The sequence below is a fragment of the Fundulus heteroclitus genome, chromosome 14 (genome assembly GCF_011125445.2).
Source record: "Fundulus heteroclitus isolate FHET01 chromosome 14, MU-UCD_Fhet_4.1, whole genome shotgun sequence".
Classification (NCBI taxonomy): Eukaryota; Metazoa; Chordata; class Actinopteri; order Cyprinodontiformes; family Fundulidae; genus Fundulus; species Fundulus heteroclitus.
Genome location: NC_046374.1, coordinates 22285342 through 22303161, shown reverse-complemented (window position 1 = coordinate 22303161; position 17820 = coordinate 22285342). Strand labels below are relative to the sequence as shown.

The following is a 17820-nucleotide window of genomic DNA, read 5'->3' as shown; positions in this document are numbered from 1 at the left end:
TGAGGGAGTTGATGTTCAGCTCCCACTTTAGGTCCTGGGAGATGACAGTTCCCAGGAAACGGAAAGACTCCACAGTGTCGATGGTGGAGTCACAGAGGGTGATGGGGGTAGCTGGGGCTGAGTTCTTCCTGAAGTCCACAACCATCTCCACTGTTTTTGCAGCGTTGAGCTCCAGGTTGTTCTCCCTGCACCAGGTCACCAGATGGTCAGCCTCCCACCCGTAGGCGGACTCGTCACCATCAGAGATGAGTCCGATGAGAGTGGTGTCATTCTTGAACTTCAGGAGCTTGACAGACTGATGACTGGAGGTGCAGCTGTTGGTGTACAGGGAGAAGAGCAGGGGAGAAAGAACACAGCCCTGGGGGGAACCAGTGCTGATGATCTGTGACTCAGAGTCATGTTTTCCCAGCTTCACGTGCTGCTTCCTGTCAGACAGGAAGTCTGTAATCCACCTGCAGGTGGAGTCGGGCACATTCAGTTGGGAGAGCTTCCCCTGAAGCAGAGCTGGGATGATCGTGTTGAAGGCAGAGCTGAAATCCACAAACAGGATCCTGGCGTAGGTTCCTGCAGAGTCCAGGTGCTGGAGGATGTGGTGAAGGGCCAAGTTGACAGCGTCGTCTGCAGACCTGTTGGCTCTGTAGGCAAACTGTTGGGGGTCCAGGAGGGGGTCGGTGATTTCTTTAAGGTGTGAAAGCACAAGGCGCCCAAAGGACTTCAAACCACAGAGGTCAGAGCGACGGGTCTAAAGTCATTAAGTCCTGTGGTCCTTGGCTTCTTGGGAACAGAGATGATGGTGGAGGATTTGAAGCAGGCTGGTATGTGACATGTCGCCATTGAGGTGTTAAAAATGTCTGTGAACAGGATCTGGAGGGTTGATACACTGATAACAAGTCTGTGATGTATTTAGGTGCTAAGTCATTCAAGGATTTAAAGATTAAAAGAAGTATTTTAAAGTCTATTCTCTGATGGTACACTTCCTCCATCGTGCCGAGCTTTTACTGGAGGCGGGAACATCTCCTTTAAAGGTGCCTCTTCATTCCAGCCTTGGATTTTTGCAAATGTGTAAACACATTCGAAGAGATCAGGAAACAAAGCCAAGATGTTGATTGTAGAAGCCTCTTTGTAACTGTTAACGGGGGGAAGAAAAAGGAGTTAAATGTGTAACACTCACAAATTTAGCAAAAAAGTAAAAAAGAATAATAGGTAAAAAAAAGATATTTGTTACAGTGATAGTATGGCTGAAATATAATTTACTTTTGTGACCGAGCAATCCTTTTTAAATAAAACAAGAAAAGTGTAAGGTAGGCTAGAACATTTTTCAAATCAAAGCAAAATTAATGCAGGGGGAGAAAAGCAGCAATTCTACAGGCAGTGACCAGGGGAAAGAGGGATAGAGTAAAATAAATGTAACAATACAGCTGTACTTTCTGGAGGTTTTACTCTCCTTACAGACAGACTGCTGTCACAAGTTTACAGGTTACCCTCTGGAAATCAACCTTTATTTTCACTGAGAGTACCAGAAAATAGCACTTAAATTCCTGGGAGTGACAAATTGTATTAAGTAAAATCTAAAAATATATTCTCATCCTTTTTCCTGGAACACTAAAATCTGTTAAATCTGTGTGCAAATAATGTGAGAACATACTGGTAAAATGTGAGAAACATTAAAACCCCTGCGTTGTTTATGATAAACTAATAATGGTGGACTAGTCTGTCGATAAAACCCACCGGTGCTCACAAAGGTTGCGGATGAAGCGCAGTAATCCCACCGTGTTTTCACTGTAGAAGCTTCTCCTTTTCTTTTCCATGTCTTCCACCAGATCTTTATCAAACTATAATGAAAACAAAACACAAACACACCAACAATTGTTATCCCAAAATGAGGGATTTTGGGAAATTAGGGATTTTGGGATAGTGAAGCTAAATGTAATCACTGTGAAGTCACCTTTTCTTTCCACTCTTTGAAGGATCGGTTTTCAGCATATTGCTCCAGTGAACGTATCAGTTCCGGGGCAGCTTGGCGATCATATACAATCTCATGCCTGTTTCCAACCTTTTTCAAGTATTCCATTCGCCTGGAAAACAAGAGAGATCCAGAAAGTGGAAAATTTCAAACTGCAACTTTTTGTTTGTTTTGTTTTCTTAAGACAATATATGGCTGTAAGTCTCTATGTTGTCCTGTGATGGACTGGCAACTTGTAACGGGTGTATCCCAGCTCTGGCGTAATGGTGGATTGCACAGTTTATGAAATGTGCAATGCTTTAACACACTGTGGCTTGTCTGTGTGTGTATCAACAGACAGCTCTGTACATGTTCAAAGAGGGATCAACTAGTCCTAAACTCATCAATTTTGGAGGATTAATCTGAATTTAAGACAAAATGAAAAAGAGAATAGAGCAATTTTTGCCCCAGTCAAATTTCATGAGAATATTATTTTTGTTATCCCAAGATACCTAGATGATTATCCCTAAATCACAAGACCTTGGTGTGACTAAAACCATAATCTAAAGATCAATTGACCATGCATATTTGTGTTTTCTTCCTTACTTGCTGCTGTCCCAGAAAAATGGATGGTTTAAACACTGATCCACTTCAGGTCGCCGCTCTGGTTGTTCCTGGGTCATCCATTTGATGAGATCTTGAGCCAGGTCCGTATCATTGTCGAACAGGTTCTGCATTACATCCTGGTGGCCGCTAGAAAGGATGTAAGAAACCAGCCTCCCTGCATGCTTTATCATTATAAAAAAACATGGTCAGTGCTTATTTGTTTACACAAGTGGCCAACAGATAAATTAGTGTTGCAGGAAAAACTCACCAGTACATCGGTCTTCTTCTCTGCTGTCTCTTTGGCCTTCGAGCTGACCCCAGAGGGAGACAATACTGCCTTCCCTTGGATATCTGTAGAAAAAAGCATGTAGACCAACATGACCTGACCTTCACTATTGCCAACTTTGCCTTGGGAATTTTTGAGGAACTGAACTTGTTTTACCGATTAAAACGTTGTGTGGATGGAGAGCTCTGTGAACAACTTGATGGGGTTCGCAGTGAAGCACGTTCAAGCCTTCAAGAACCTCACGTACAAGTTTTTTTCTTATTTTAGGATAGTTGAAACTGCTTTCATATTTATTTATATATTCCTCCAAGTTAAACTCGTAAAGATTAAGAAAAAGGTATTCAAACTTTTCATCCACTACAAAGTCTATATATCGCACAATGGATGGATGATTCATTGAATGCAGTTGCAGGATTCCTTTCTCGTACTTTAATGTTTTCTTCCTGTTTTTAGGCAATCTTTTAATTGCAACTTCTGTGTCATCATCTTTCAGTCCCAAGAAGACTTCAGTTTCATCACTCGCCTGTGCTATGATGAACTTTTCCACAAAACTAATGTTTCGAATTGTGATCACTTCGGGATAATCTGTGTCAGCAAGCTTCTCTAGTTTATCCTTCCACCTGATGCTGACTGGCTGCCGCTTCTGGGTTACTGAAGAATTGAGGGGCCATAAAGGGGACAGTTGTGAGTTTAAAGTTGATCTCAGGGTAGAAACTCTTCCTGTTTGAAGGTTTGTTGTAGAGCAACATTCCTCACTGGGATCTATATTGTCTATATTTCTGTTTTTGACACCATCTATTAAGCTGTCATCCTCACAATGGAAGCTTGATACACAATTTCTGAAATTTACTTTTAGTGTCTGGTCAGTTAACCATTTCGTAAATGATATATTTTGTGACAAATTCTTAAAAAACTTATTCTTGGCATTGAAATGTATTTTGTTTTTTTCCAAAGAGTCACCTATCTCACGGAGGATGACAGTGAAGTCGTACTGCCTGACATCGGTGCCTACGGGTTTTTTTATTATCATATTAAATGTTTGTTGATCGGCTACCTGAGTACCAACTCTTTCTATGATGTGAAGCCTGTCCTTACATTTGAAAATTACGGTTAGCTCATATGGTATTTTTTCCATTATATAGAAGTCATGCAAGTATTTACTTATCTTTAACACAATTAGAATGTTTTCCCTAGGAAATATGAGAAATATTAAGTATTTTTTAATTAGGATAATATAACTATCAGGGTTACTTAAGTAAATTTTAATGTAATCTTTTAGGTAAGTAATAGGTAAAATACTTGATTGTAATGCATGAGCCATGTAATCACTTATAGAATAAAGCCTATCAATTTTATTGGGTTCTTGACTATCTTGATGCATGATTGCTGATTCTGTTGAAAGAAAAAAAAACTGAATTTAAAAGCAGTGATTGCTAAAATGTGACAAAAATATTCAAGCATACAACTCTCAAAATTATATTAAAACAAACCAGAACACAACAGTTTGAGACTTGAAACAAATACCACCAACTAATTCCCTAAAGTTCTTTTAGCACGTCATCCAAAGAAAAATTACGATGTGCTCCGTCTTGCTATCAATGACACACAGTGTTTAATGGCCACTGCAGTTACCTCATAGCATATTCAGGAAGGCCTCATACACTGCATAATTTACAATAGAACTATATAATATATTGCTGATATCTTTTGTTAAATAGTTTTATTTACTGTTCTATATTGGTTTTGTTATAAGATCAAAACTAACCATAACTTTAGTCACTTCTATTGTGCTTACTTTTTAAAATAAAAAGCCTTTGTTGGACGGGCCCGTCAGGTCTAACAACGCCCAACAACACGTTGCCAAACACATAAACACCTTAATTACCCTGATCACTCACGTCACACGTTGCATGACAGAGGCTGAACTATTTTCATGACTCAGATGATTGTTGTCACTGAACATGAGGAATGCGTCTGCCATTGAAGTCAGCAATAAATAAAATAGGTGAATTCTTAATTAGAAGAAATCAGGGTAGGGTATACATGAATAATTCAGTGTGTTCTCAGATGGATGAGTAACGAGAACTAGGTCTCACTTTTGGATATGTGATAAGTTTTCTAACTTTCATAAAAGCTCAAACACCCACAGCTACAAACATCTGACTAACACAAAGATTTTCTTGAGTCCTGTAAAATATTCCCCCAAGTGTTACATATTCCAAAATTAAAAATTAACCCCATCATACAAGTCTGTAAGTAAAGACAGGATACTCACCTAGAACACCGCAGTTCTACCGCTGGAGGAACGTCCCAACCTATTTTTATTCAGGTAATGGGCGTTTACTGGAAAGATCCAGAATCAAACGCTCCTCCTGTCAAATGACGTATACCACGCATTCTTCGCAGGCGCATATCGTAGTTAATAGGTTTAACATAGTTAACATAGTTAACATAGTTAACTTTCCAGTTCCTCCACCGCTTAGTATAGTCCCTCATAGGAGTTAATAGTTATGGTTTATTGTATATAATATACAGCAGGGCAAGCTCAAATAGTGTCAAACACCCCTTTTAAATGAGATATAATTGAAATGTTTATCATAGTAGATGTACATGTAAATAAAGTCAAAATAATTTCTGTTTGACAATAAACATCTATATCTATAGAATAATGTAAACTTATGTTGACTGTTTAAAATAACTCTGACTCTGAGTGAAGCGGGACACAGGTGCAGGGGCAGTGGGTGCAGGAGCCACCTGTGTGGTAGGTGGTAACAGAGGAGCCAGAGCAGGAGCCGCCCTGGGATGACCTGCTGCCATCACTGTCGACACAGGGTTCAATAAAATAAGCTGAGCTGGGATTAGAAGAGGAGCTGCTGAGTTGATGGGCTGCACGACTGTGGCACTAGCAGGTCTTCTGCCTGGCTGCAGCTTAGGTAACAGGTGACGACACCTGTCACCTGTGCTATCCTAGGTATTTGTGATATCATAGTAAATTGGCCAAAAGTCTGGGCTATTTCTGCCCTGCGATGGACTGGGGACCTGTCCACGTTGTACCCCGCCTCTCACACAGTGAAAGCTGGAGATCAGTACCGACACCCCTCGCGAACCCAGCAGGGATAAGTGTGTTAGAAAATGGATGGACTGGGCTATTTATTTTTTCTTGCCATCAAGATATCTGCCAACTGGCACCAGAAAATGGTATTATTAGGCTTTCTTCGTCTGGAAACAGATGCATACAACACCTTATAGGCGCAGCCATGATGAACTGGTTGAACTCGAACAGCAGACAATACAGCGATCTGATTGGCTGAGAAGCAAAAATCAAATCACGTGACCTGTTGGACCGTAGCGCAACAGTTTAGATTTTTTATCGGCTATAACTTATTAATGTGCAAGTGAAAACGTGGGAACATTGGTGTTTTGAGATCACTGCTATGTATAGCAACTTATCCACGTGCAAGAAAGTGTACCCCTGACAGTTCATACGAAAAGTGATCCTACAGATTCTGGCCTACGGCCTACTAAGGACATCCACCCTGCTGTGCAATTATACACTGTTTAAAGTTATTTAATGTTTCATAAATAACTCTCTGTCTGTTAAGTATTGTCTGGTGATACTCAGATCTTCAGCTAATATCTGGGCAATTGTTGAAAGGGATGGATTCGAGCACTAGCGATCTTTTAACAGCAAACTCTGCACACACATAGATTAAAGGAGTGACAACTTCTTTTCAAGTTCAATAATTTAAAAACGGAAATAAAATGAACATCCAGAGAACATCTCTATATAATGCTGTTTATCTGAATTAACATTATATTTCAATCAATAAATCCTCTCTACTAGGCTGGTGAAACTTAACTAAACTACTAAGCAAAAATAAGATAAAAAGAAGCTAAGCTAAGGAACTATTTACATGCAAAAACAAACAAAGACAAAACAAAGGTGGTTGATCATAACCAGAATAATTCAATGAATCCTGTTCACTGCGGATCTGATTCAAAAAGCAGGGAACGGAGTTAAATTAGCTTAACTAATTTAGGAAAACATTTGGCATGTGTTTCAATCCATTCACAATGCAAATCCTGAGTTAACAAAATGCCATTTGATTAAACAGCTTTATTTGGTAACTCCTACAGCTATCGAAATTGCGTTTAAAACAACATTAATATTCAATATTAATGCAGGAATAAGGCTCATAGCTCTACCGAATGATGGCGGAACAGAACGATCAAGCTTTATTCTTGGAACGGGCCTTTGTAGGAAAACCGGACCCGGATATTACCCGATTGGAAATAGCATTTTTGACTATCAGACTTTTGGCGCTAACAAATAAAAGCTTTGGTTTATATTTTAGTCATAACGAGTGGGCCGCATAACGTAAACATTAATGTCCCATCAATGTGTCAAACCCTTGTGGAGATAACCTTTGTTATAACCATAAATACACACTTGACAATGACATGGTACCGAATGCTAGCAATCTCTGTTAGCTCTTTCATTGTTTAAAAACATGTGGACGCATCACACCAACATTTTCAAATGAACCATTTAACCTCTCCCTTTGGGTTTCTCTGTCCAACTTGTCGGCGCCTCGTGTAAGTTCGGTCCACTCTGGCCATTCAAAGAAGAGCAATGGAAAAGCAGGAAAGTTGTTGGTCTGCTCAGCAGAGTAGCATGCAGCTCTGCAGCCTATCAACATGTGGTCAAGATCGGAAGCCTGATGTCCTGCAGACAGCCCCGACCCGGTCATGATTTCAGCAGGTTCTCCTCTCAGCATGGGGAAGTGGCTCCTTGCCAGTTTTTCAGCTCTGTCTGGAGTCCGCATTCCTGTAAAGGCTGAGGAAAAATAAACAAAGCTGTTACTGCATGGCAGGATTCTTCCCTCCTGCTCCTGACGCTGAGGTTAAGACAGCAGACTTAACTATGATTTGCCCGGTTATCCCCGGGCGAAGAGGTATCTCTCCCAGGTGCTGGTTCCTGTTCTTTTGGGTCTGTGAGCCCTCATGGTTCAGGGGAAGGAGACCGGGTGGCTTGCTAGCCCCCCTCCCCTCAGGAGCCCCAGGAGAAAAGTGGTGCTCGTCTGGAGAAGTGGTCTGAGGGAAGGTCAGGTGTGCTCTGACTCCTGACTCTTTTTGTCTGTGGGGGTGGTTTATAGAAGCACCCTGTTGAGAGAGAGGCTATCCTTGCTTGGAGCTCTCTTTCTCACAACCCAATTTTAATCCTTCCCCATGTCCCATTTCACACAATTTAGCCATGGTGTGATGGCATAACAACCTTAACAAGGGTTATCCATTGATGGACTTATTTCACAACATCTATTCTTCATAAAGTGAAGCCTAGTTGTCACTAAAGGAGATTTTTTACATGAGTAGAAAGATTAACATTGAGATAAGAGCTTCGAAATGGTCTTCAGAATTTGACACAACTTTTTGAAATATTTTTCAATAGTATTGTAGGTGAAATTTAACAGCTATGAAGCAGTTCTGTCATTTGTGCTGGTGAACAACAACTGGAGGTTGCCGGTATGTGGTTTTACCTTACTTACAATGAATATCTATTTTTTTGTGTTTGATTAGAGCCAGCCATATTGACATACATTTCAACAACATTATTTCCTGTTATGTTAGTTTTCCTTTATTGGTCTCTTTCAGTACATCAATACAAAAGCCGGCACAGTATTCCTAATGGATCTTGCATAAGTGTCATCAGCGCTCCAGGACTCCAAAAATGCAGCCAAAAAAGTACAGTACGGTGATATCAGTTGTCATGAATGGAATGAGAAAATACAATTGCTCTTACTCAAATCATTTAATTCATTATCCAGGGAATACTTTAAGATAAGAAGGATATGATATGGTAAAATAGACTGGGTCAATGTCCAATGGAAAGGGGGGGCTATGAGCTGTGGAGTCATTGTTATCCAAGTACATTGAGGAGTTAATGTTTGGTATTGCGCAAGTATGAGAGTTCTGAAAGTGAAAATAACAGTATTATAATAGAGAAATGTAATTTTCAATCAAACAACGGTTTGTCTGGCAAGACTGCAGCGGTTTTCTACATTTTGGTGAGTCTTAAGTCATTCTTGAAGGGATCCTGTAGGGGGAAAGAAAAGGAACAACAACAAAATGCTGGACAGTGTAACATGTCCATTCTTTGTCTTATATAATGTATGTCCACAAGTACCTGTTACAGTCTGTTGCAGTATTATGAAATTAAAATCAATGTCTTTCAAAGCAGCTGTGTTTCTTTAGATGGCGAAAGCATTTATGGAAGCCTTTTCTGTTATTCCATATATGGAATGTGACACAAGTAAAAAGGCAATGGAAGATAAAAGAGGAGCTCTGGCTTTTTTAAAGGATTCCTTATCATAGCCCGTGCATGGTGTGACATCCTGGAGCTCCTACATGGTTTGTGGCCTGTTCAGCAGCTGGCATGTCAGAAGCCTTCGCTGAGGTCTGTGTGTTCTGAGAGCTTTTCTAGTTCATCCATGATTTTAAATAATTCTACAGCTTTTCTCAGAGGAAACCATTGGCCTATAGGCCAATACGAAAGTGATTATTTGAGCGCCTGTTAAAGCTCAAATTAAATGAAAATAACTTATTTCGTTGAAATTATTTTCTGTCAAATTGGTTAAAAAGTCCCATCTACCCTGATCTGACCCACAAACAGACTGAACATTGTCATGCAGTGTAGTGATACTGTAGTTTGTATGCATTAAGAGCAACCCAACCAATGGAAAAAGTTACAAGCTAAAAAACTTCAACTGATTTGGACCAAAGTAAACAAAACCATAGATGTGAAAATGGTGTTAAATTAGTCATTAGCTTCAGTCCAAGGGCCTCTGCATGTTAGATATTACCAGCCTGTAGCCTTTTAGCAGAACGGCCCCTTTAAAACTATCATTTTAGGCAAATGTCTCTCTAATGCCTCTATTGAGTTTATTTCTCTGTTGATTTCTGTATTCCTCTGTTTGTAGGTCAGTCCATTGTGGGTTGCAAGTCAGTTATCATCCAGGATGAGGTTTATGTCATTGTGGCTCAGCTCTTTGGTGGTTCCCACATCTACAAGTTTGACGACGTCCAAAGCAGGTTCAACAAGTTCCAGGACACTGAAGTGGAGTCTTAAACCAGATTAACTGGGATGTCCTTTACAAATGAATATAACCTGTTAGAAGTACAATCAAACCAGAATACCACAGAATAAAAACCAAATTATTATGCAATACACAAACAGAATCCCGACATTTCTTATAATCAACATTTTACGAATATTTAATATATATATGACCAATTAAGTGACTGCAAAATGTTTTTTCTTTTTTTTACAACTTGTTCAATTGTTCATGATGTCTTCTTCTGTCTCTCAGGTGTTTTCTTCTTTTCCTTGAAAAATAATGGTTTATAAAGTCCCTTGGTGCAACCACGATAAATCTTCTGGGTAAATCTTCAACACACAGGCAAGGCAAGGCAAATTTATTTGTATAGCACATTTCAGTACAGACGCAATGCAAAGTGCTTTACATGATTAAAATATAGGAAAATAAAGCAGAAAAAAAGCAAGACCTTAGTGGTCTGGAAGGTTGATACACTGATAACAAGTCTGTGATGTATTTAGGTGCTAAGCGATTCAGGGATTAGACTAACAGAAATATTTTAAAGTCTATTCTCTGATGGCACACGTCCTCCATTGTGCCGAGCTTTTACTGGAGGCGGGAACATCTCCTTTAAAGGTGCCTCTTCATTCCAGCCTCGGCTTTTTGCAAATGTGTAAACACATTCGAAGAGATCAGGAAACAAAGCCAAGATGTTGATTGTAGAAGCCTCTTTGTAACTGTTAATGGGGGGAAGAAAAAGGAGTTAAATGTGTAACACTCACAAATTTTGCAAAAAAGTTAAAAAGAATAATAGGTAAAAAAAAGCAATCCTTTTTAAATAAAACAAGAAAAGTGTAAGGTAGGCTAGAACATTTTTCAAATCAAAGCAAAATTAATGCAGGGGGAGAAAAGCAGCAATTATACAGGCAGTGACCAGGGGAAAGAGGGATAGAGTAAAATAAATGTAACAATACAGCTGTACTTTCTGGAGGTTTTACTCTCCTTACAGACAGACTGCTGTCACAAGTTTACAGGTTATCCTCTTGAAATCAATCTTTATATTCACTGAAAGTACCAGAAAATAGCTTGTAAATTCTTGGGAATGACAGATCGTGTTGAGTAAAATCTAAAATTATCTTCTCATCTTTTTTCCTGGCACACTAAAACAGAATAAATCTGTGTGCAAATAATGTGAGAACATCCTGGTAAAATGTTAAAAATATTAAACCCCTGCGTTGCTTATGATAAACTAATAACGATGGACTAGTCTGTCGATAAAACCCACCGGTGCTCACCAAGGTTGCGTATGAAGCGCAGTAATCCCAACGTGTTTTCACTGTAGAAGCTTCTCCGTTTCTTTTCCATGTCTTGCACCAGATCTTTTCCAAACTATAATGAAAACAAAACACAAAGACACCCACAATTGTTATCCCAAAATGAGGGATTTTGGGAAATTAGGGATTTTGGGATAGTGAAGCTAAATGTAATCACTGTGAAGTCACCTTTTTTTTTTCCACTGTTTGAAGGATTGGTTTTGCACACGTTGGTCCAGTGAAAGTATCAGTTCCGGGGCAGCTTGGCGATCATTTCCAATCTCATTCCTGTTTCCAATCTTTTTTAAGTATTCCATTCACCTGGAAAACAAGAGAGATCCAGAAAGTGGAAAATTTCAAACCACAAATTCTTTCTTTTCTTTTTTTCTTTTTGTTGTTTCCTCAACTTTAAATTAGCTCATTGTTATAAGATGACAATTTTTCTTATCTTTTTAGGACAACAAAAGTTGTTTTCCCGTGATAACGACATAAGCTTTCTGTGCATACATAGGTAGATAGGCCATGTAAGTTTTTTGTTTGTTTTCCCAAGACAATATATGGCTGTAAGTCTCTATGTTGTCCTGTGATGGACTGGTGACTTGTAAAGGGTGTATCCCAGCTCTGGCGTAATGGTGGATTGTACAGTTTATGAAATGTGCAATGCTTTAACACACTGTGGCTTGTCTGTGTGTGTATCCACAGACAGCTCTGTACATGTTCAAAGAGGGATCAACTAGTCCTAAACTCATCAATTTTGGAGGATTAATCTGAATTTAAGACAAAATGAAAAAGAGAATAGAGCAATTTTTGCCCCAGTCAAATTTCATGAGAATATTATTTTTGTTATCCCAAGATACCTAGATGATTATCCCTGAGTCACAAGACCTTGGTGTGACTAAAACCATAATCTAAAGATCAATTGACCATGAATATCTGTGTTTTCTTCCTTACTTGCTGCTGTCCCAGAAAAATGGATGGTTTAAACACTGATCCACTTCAGGTCGCCGCTCTGGTTCTTCCTGGATCATCCATTTGATGAGATCTTGAGCCAGGTCCGTCACATTGTCGAACCAGTTCTGCTCTACATGCTGGTGGCCGCTAGAAAGGATGTAAGAAACCAGCCTTCCTGCATGCTTTATCATAATAAAAAAAAACATGGTCAGGGATTAAGAAAAAGGTATTAAAAATTTCCCTTTTCGGCAAAGTCTATATATCACACAATGGATGGATGATTCATGGAAGGCAGTTGCAGGATTCCCTTCTCGTACTTTAATGTTTTCTTTTCTCCTTTTCTTCTTTTAATTGCAACTTCTGTGCCATCATCTCTCAGTCCCAAGAAGACTTCAGTTCCATCACTCGCCTGTGCTATGATGAACTTGTCATTGTTCACCTAACTAATGTTTCGAATTGTGGTCACTTCGGTATAATCTGTGTCAGCAAGCTTCTCTAGTTTATCCTTCCACCTGATGCTGACTGGCTGCCACTTCTGGGTTACTGAAGAATTGTGGGGCCATAAAGGGGACAGTTGTGAGTTTAAAGTTGATCTCAGGGTAGAAACTCTTCCTGTTTGAAGGTTTGCTGTAGAGCAACATTCCTCACTGGGATCTATATTGTCTATATTTCTGTTTTTGACACCATCTATTAAGCTGTCATCCTCACAATGGAAGCTTGATACACAATTTCTGAAATTTACTTTTAGTGTCTGGTCAGTTAACCATTTCGTAAATGATATATTTTGTGACAAATTCTTAAAAACATATTCTTGGCATTGAAATGTATTGTGTTTTTTTCCAAAGAGTCATCCATCTCACGGAGAATGACAATAAAGTCGTACTGCCTGACATCGGTGCCTGCGGGTTTTTTTATTATCATATTAAATGTTTGTTGATCGGCTACCTGAGTACTGACTCTTTCTATGATGTGAAGCCTGTCCTTACATTTGAAAATTACGGTTAGCTCATATGGTATTTTTTCCATTATATAGAAGTCATGCAAGTATTTATTTATCTTTAACACAATTAGAATGTTTTCCCTAGGAAATATGAGAAATATTAAGTATGTTTTTAATTAGGATAATATAACTATCAGGGTTAATATTTTAATGTAATCTTTTAGGTAAGTAATAGGTAAAATACTTGATTGTAATCCATGAGCCATGTAATCACTCATAGAATAAAGCCTATCAATTTTATTGGATTCTTGACTATCTTGATGCATGATTGCTGATTCTGTTAAAAGAAAAAAAAATTGAATTCAAAAGCAGTGATTGCTAAAATGTGACAAAAATATTCAAGCATACAACTCTCAAAATTATATTAAAACAAACCAGAACACAACAGTTTGAGACTTGAAATAAATACCTCCAACCAATGGCGTACCGCGCACGTGATGTCACCATCTCAAGAGCAACGCCCTTTGCCGCTTTGGTAGGACAAACAGGTAGATAGCGCCCGTAGCCACCAGCCATTACACGTGCAACAGAAACAGCGATATGACCGACTTTGCAGCCGTTAAACTTTCGCAAGACGATGTCCCAGGCACACGGTTTACTGGTCGAACTGTCGAAGAACACACCAACCTTCAGCTCAAACGATGGCTTGAGTGTCGAGGGCTTAAAAAGACCAGAAAACGGGCCGAGTTGATCAAACGGTAAGTCGATGTTTTTTTTTCCTGCTCGGCGTTCATGGCGTCGTTGGCAGTTTTTTTTTTCTGTTTATAATCACCATCCAGGAATCGGTATATGTTGCCAATAGGTAGCTACAAAACAACTGTTTACATCTCACAATCTTTACCTTAAGAAATTCATGGCGAATTGTTTGTTTAATGTTTGTCTTATTTGAAATGTTTTTGAGTAGGCTATCATGGTAGCAGGCGCTTCATTATTAACTTGTCGGCCTCCTATCATGCATATCTGTCATCTGAAATGATGACAAAACAAACCATCATGGTCAACTTAGGGACCTAAGCCAATATCGCGAGACAGGATAGACACGCAGACATGACAAAAGTGTAACAAAGGATGGCTCGTTTCGTCGTGATCAGATTTAAGCTTCAATAAAACACCAAAAAACTCTTACCTGTTCACTACTTGATGTCGCTGGAATTGGGTCGGGATGTTCTTCGGTTGGGCCCTTTCCTCCAACAAAATGCTTGCTACATATGTACTTGAATTTGGTAACTTTTTCCGGGTTGAACTGTTGTGTGGGCCGACCGCACCGGTGTACCCAGCGCACATATTTCTCCTTGGCAGTCTTGAATTTCGGGAAATTAATGAAGAAAACATCCTTCATATGCGGCCGATCAGCGTACCTCGAGTCGCTGTTGCACGTTCCATAGCAACAATGTTTAAAAACCATGGTCTTAGACTTGGAAAAAGCAGTCGTTTTACAGAGTAAAACCAAGGGTAACGCACATCTCTTTTACAGCGAAACAGCGGAGGACACAGCAAGCTTGCCCTACCACGTACCACGTGATATGATGTCTCGTGACGTCACGTTCTAAAAATAGCTCGCTCGCGGTACGCCATTCCCTAAAGTTCTTTTAGCACGTCATCCAAAGAAAATTTACGATGTGCTCCGTCTTGCTATCAATGACACACAGTGTTTAATGGCCACTGCAGTTACCTCATAGCATATTCAGGAAGGCCTCATACACTGCATAATTTACACTAAAATTATGTAATATATTGCTGATATCTTCAAAGGCCACTTCAGTCTTATTAAAGATTTCCTAACATTTTTAAATAGTTTTATTTACTGTTCTATATTGGTTTTGTTATAGGATCAAAACTAACCAAAACCTTAGTCACTTCTATTGTGCTTACTTTTTAAAATAAAAAGCCTTTGTTGGATGGGCCCGTCAGGTCTAACAACGCCCAACAACATGTTGCCAAACACATAAACACCTCTGGTCACACACGTCACACGTCGCATGACAGAGGCTGAACTATTTTCATGACTCAGATGATTGTTGTCACTGAACATGAGGAATGCGTCTGCCATTGACGTCAGCAATGAATAAAATAGGTGAATTCTTAATTAGAAGAAATCAGGGTAGGGTAAACATGGATAATTCAGGGTGTCCTCAGATGGATGAGTAATGAGAACTGGGTCTCACTTTTGGATATGTGATAAGTTCTCTAACTTTAATAAAAGTTCAAACACCCACAGCTACAAACATCTGACTAACACAAAGATTTTCTTGAGTCCTGTATAACATTCTTCCAAGTGTTACATGTTCCAAAATAGAAAATTAACCCCATTATACAAGTCTGTAAGTAAAGACAGGATACTCACTCAGAACACCAGGGGCAGAGGACTCTGGCTTAGGTACTGATGTAGAGATCCTTGGCTGGATGTGGATTGTGCAAAAGAAGAGGGGCTCAAGGCCTGGTGGACGGTGCTTTGTTTTGGAGCGAAGAGGACAGGCACGGTCAGGTCCTTGGGTTCCTCCTCCACAAAGCCTTCATCGTGCACCGCCTCATCATCCATCAGCTCCACCAGCTGATCCTCTTCCTCTGGGTTGTCCATGACAGTCAGTGACCGACCAGACTGACTGTAAAGGTACTCCACATCCCAAGAAACTCCCCTGTAGAAGAATTCAGAATATAAATTATTAGTCAAGAATGTGAACTAAGTATTTAAACATGCACTCCATAGTAGTGGAACCTAGCAGAGTAAGAAATGGAAGTAGAAAGTGATGATACTACATGGCTACACTTTGACACAACTATCTGTACTTTCTACTGCTTTAAAGTTTTAAACTGAACGTATAATTAAAGTATTTTAGATAGACGGAAACACTACAGACTCTGTCAGTCTTTGACCTGCTTCTGACTTTGTTTGTGACAACAATTATTTATCAGGAAAAAAAAAAAAAAACTAAATGTGTCGCTTCTGTTTCTGTCCTTTTAAAATGGAGGATTCCTTTTATCACTGCATGTCAGTGTTGATTGGTTGAAAGACATCGGCATAAGTTTTTTCTTCTGCCAACACGTCTGAGTTAACATTAACCATCTTGCCTGTGTATGCGCCAGGAGGCTGGTAGCGCTCATCCAAGGGCCTTCTGAGGATCTTGTGGCTGAGTCGGTCCATTGCCTCCCTCTCAGCGCTGCTGTAGATCCTCAGTACAGAGTTTCCTCTCACTGTTTCTTCCATGCGGCCCTGGTTCCAGCGCATCAGACCCTCCACACTGGACAGGTCGCCAGTCCATCACAGGGCAGAAATAGTCCAGACTTTTACCAAATTTACTGTGATATCACCAAGACCTGCTGCGCTAGGATAACACAGGCAACAAGTGTCGCGTCAAACGACTTATCCCCACTAGAATTTGTGTCACCATGTGTAGCTAACGCACCCTTTGGGAAACATCTAGAAGCACATCTTGTTAATTTGTCATTCAAATCTCAGATGACTTCTGGCATTATTTATCAGAAATATCTGCGTTTAAAATTTCAGCAAATCTCGGGAGATTTTTGCAGTCCCATCTACCCTGATCTGACCCACAAACAGACTGAACATTGTCATGCAGTGTAGTGATACTGTAGTTTGTACGCATTAAGAGAAACCCAACCAATGGAAAAAGTTACAGGCTAAAAAACTTCAACTGATTTGGACCAAAGTAAACAAACCATAGATGTGAAAATGGTGTTAAATTAGCCATTAGCTTCAATCCAAGGGCCTCTGCATGTTGGATATTACCAGCCTGTAACCTTATAGCAGAACGGCCCTTCAAAACTATCATTTTAGGCAGATGTCTTTCTAATGCCTCTGTTGAGTTTATTTCTCTAGTGATTTCTGTATTCCTCTGTTTGTAGGTCAGTCCATTGTGGGTTGCAAGTCAGTTATCATCCAGGATGAGTGTAAATGTCCGTTCTTTGTTTATAAGTTGGATCTAAGTTGTTACGGGTAATGTACAGTAGGGGGCGCTGTAGCTCAGTTGGTAATAAGGGTGCGCACAAGAGTAAGAAAGTTTCTGCTACCTCCCCGTCAGTCAGTCTCAGAGCTTAATATCCTACTGGCGAGAGAACGAAAGAAAGCGCTCTTTTTATTTTGTTAGAGATTAAGACTGGGCGCACATTTGTTTTGAGTGCAGCTTCATGAGGCTCATAAGCAGCAGTTATGGACCTACAGCTAAACACCTTGCAGCCCTTGGAAAGCGGAGCGAGGTACATATTTAGAGCTTTGTTTGTTTATAAAGTTTGTACTTTATGTAATGTTTTATATTCTGTGTCAAAGAAAGGCATCTAAGCAGATGTATTTTATGTTTGTGTTTGTTTAGTTTTCACGGTGTAAATTCAGTATGAATCCAGTAAATGAAAACAACTGCACCCGTCGAGGCTCTCCGTTTCTTCTTTGATCTGAGGGACTGCTACAGTGAAAACTCGTCGCTGAGTGAAAGCTAGCCTCACGTGTCAGCCGAGAGAGACTACTCCTATCAAGAATAACTGCTACTTCATCACTGCTCTTCATATCGAACTCTAACTTGGTTATTCACAAGATTTCAGGTATTATACTCTGTAAAGACTTTGCTGATAAAAGGAACAAAATGTCGTGCCCCACTGAAGAACCCGAAAGCATG

At 39.7% G+C, this 17820-nt stretch overlaps 1 long non-coding RNA gene across 1 annotated transcript; it reads right to left on the bottom strand.

Annotated features, from left to right (window-relative positions):
• Window positions 1-982: 982 nt before the first annotated feature.
• LOC118565719 lies at window positions 983-1993 on the bottom strand. The gene is made up of 3 exons (XR_004932546.1): window positions 1946-1993; window positions 1729-1832; window positions 983-1126 (listed from the first exon to the last, which is right to left on the bottom strand). It is a non-coding gene; the product is annotated as an uncharacterized LOC118565719 (long non-coding RNA).
• Window positions 1994-17820: the final 15827 nt, after the last annotated feature.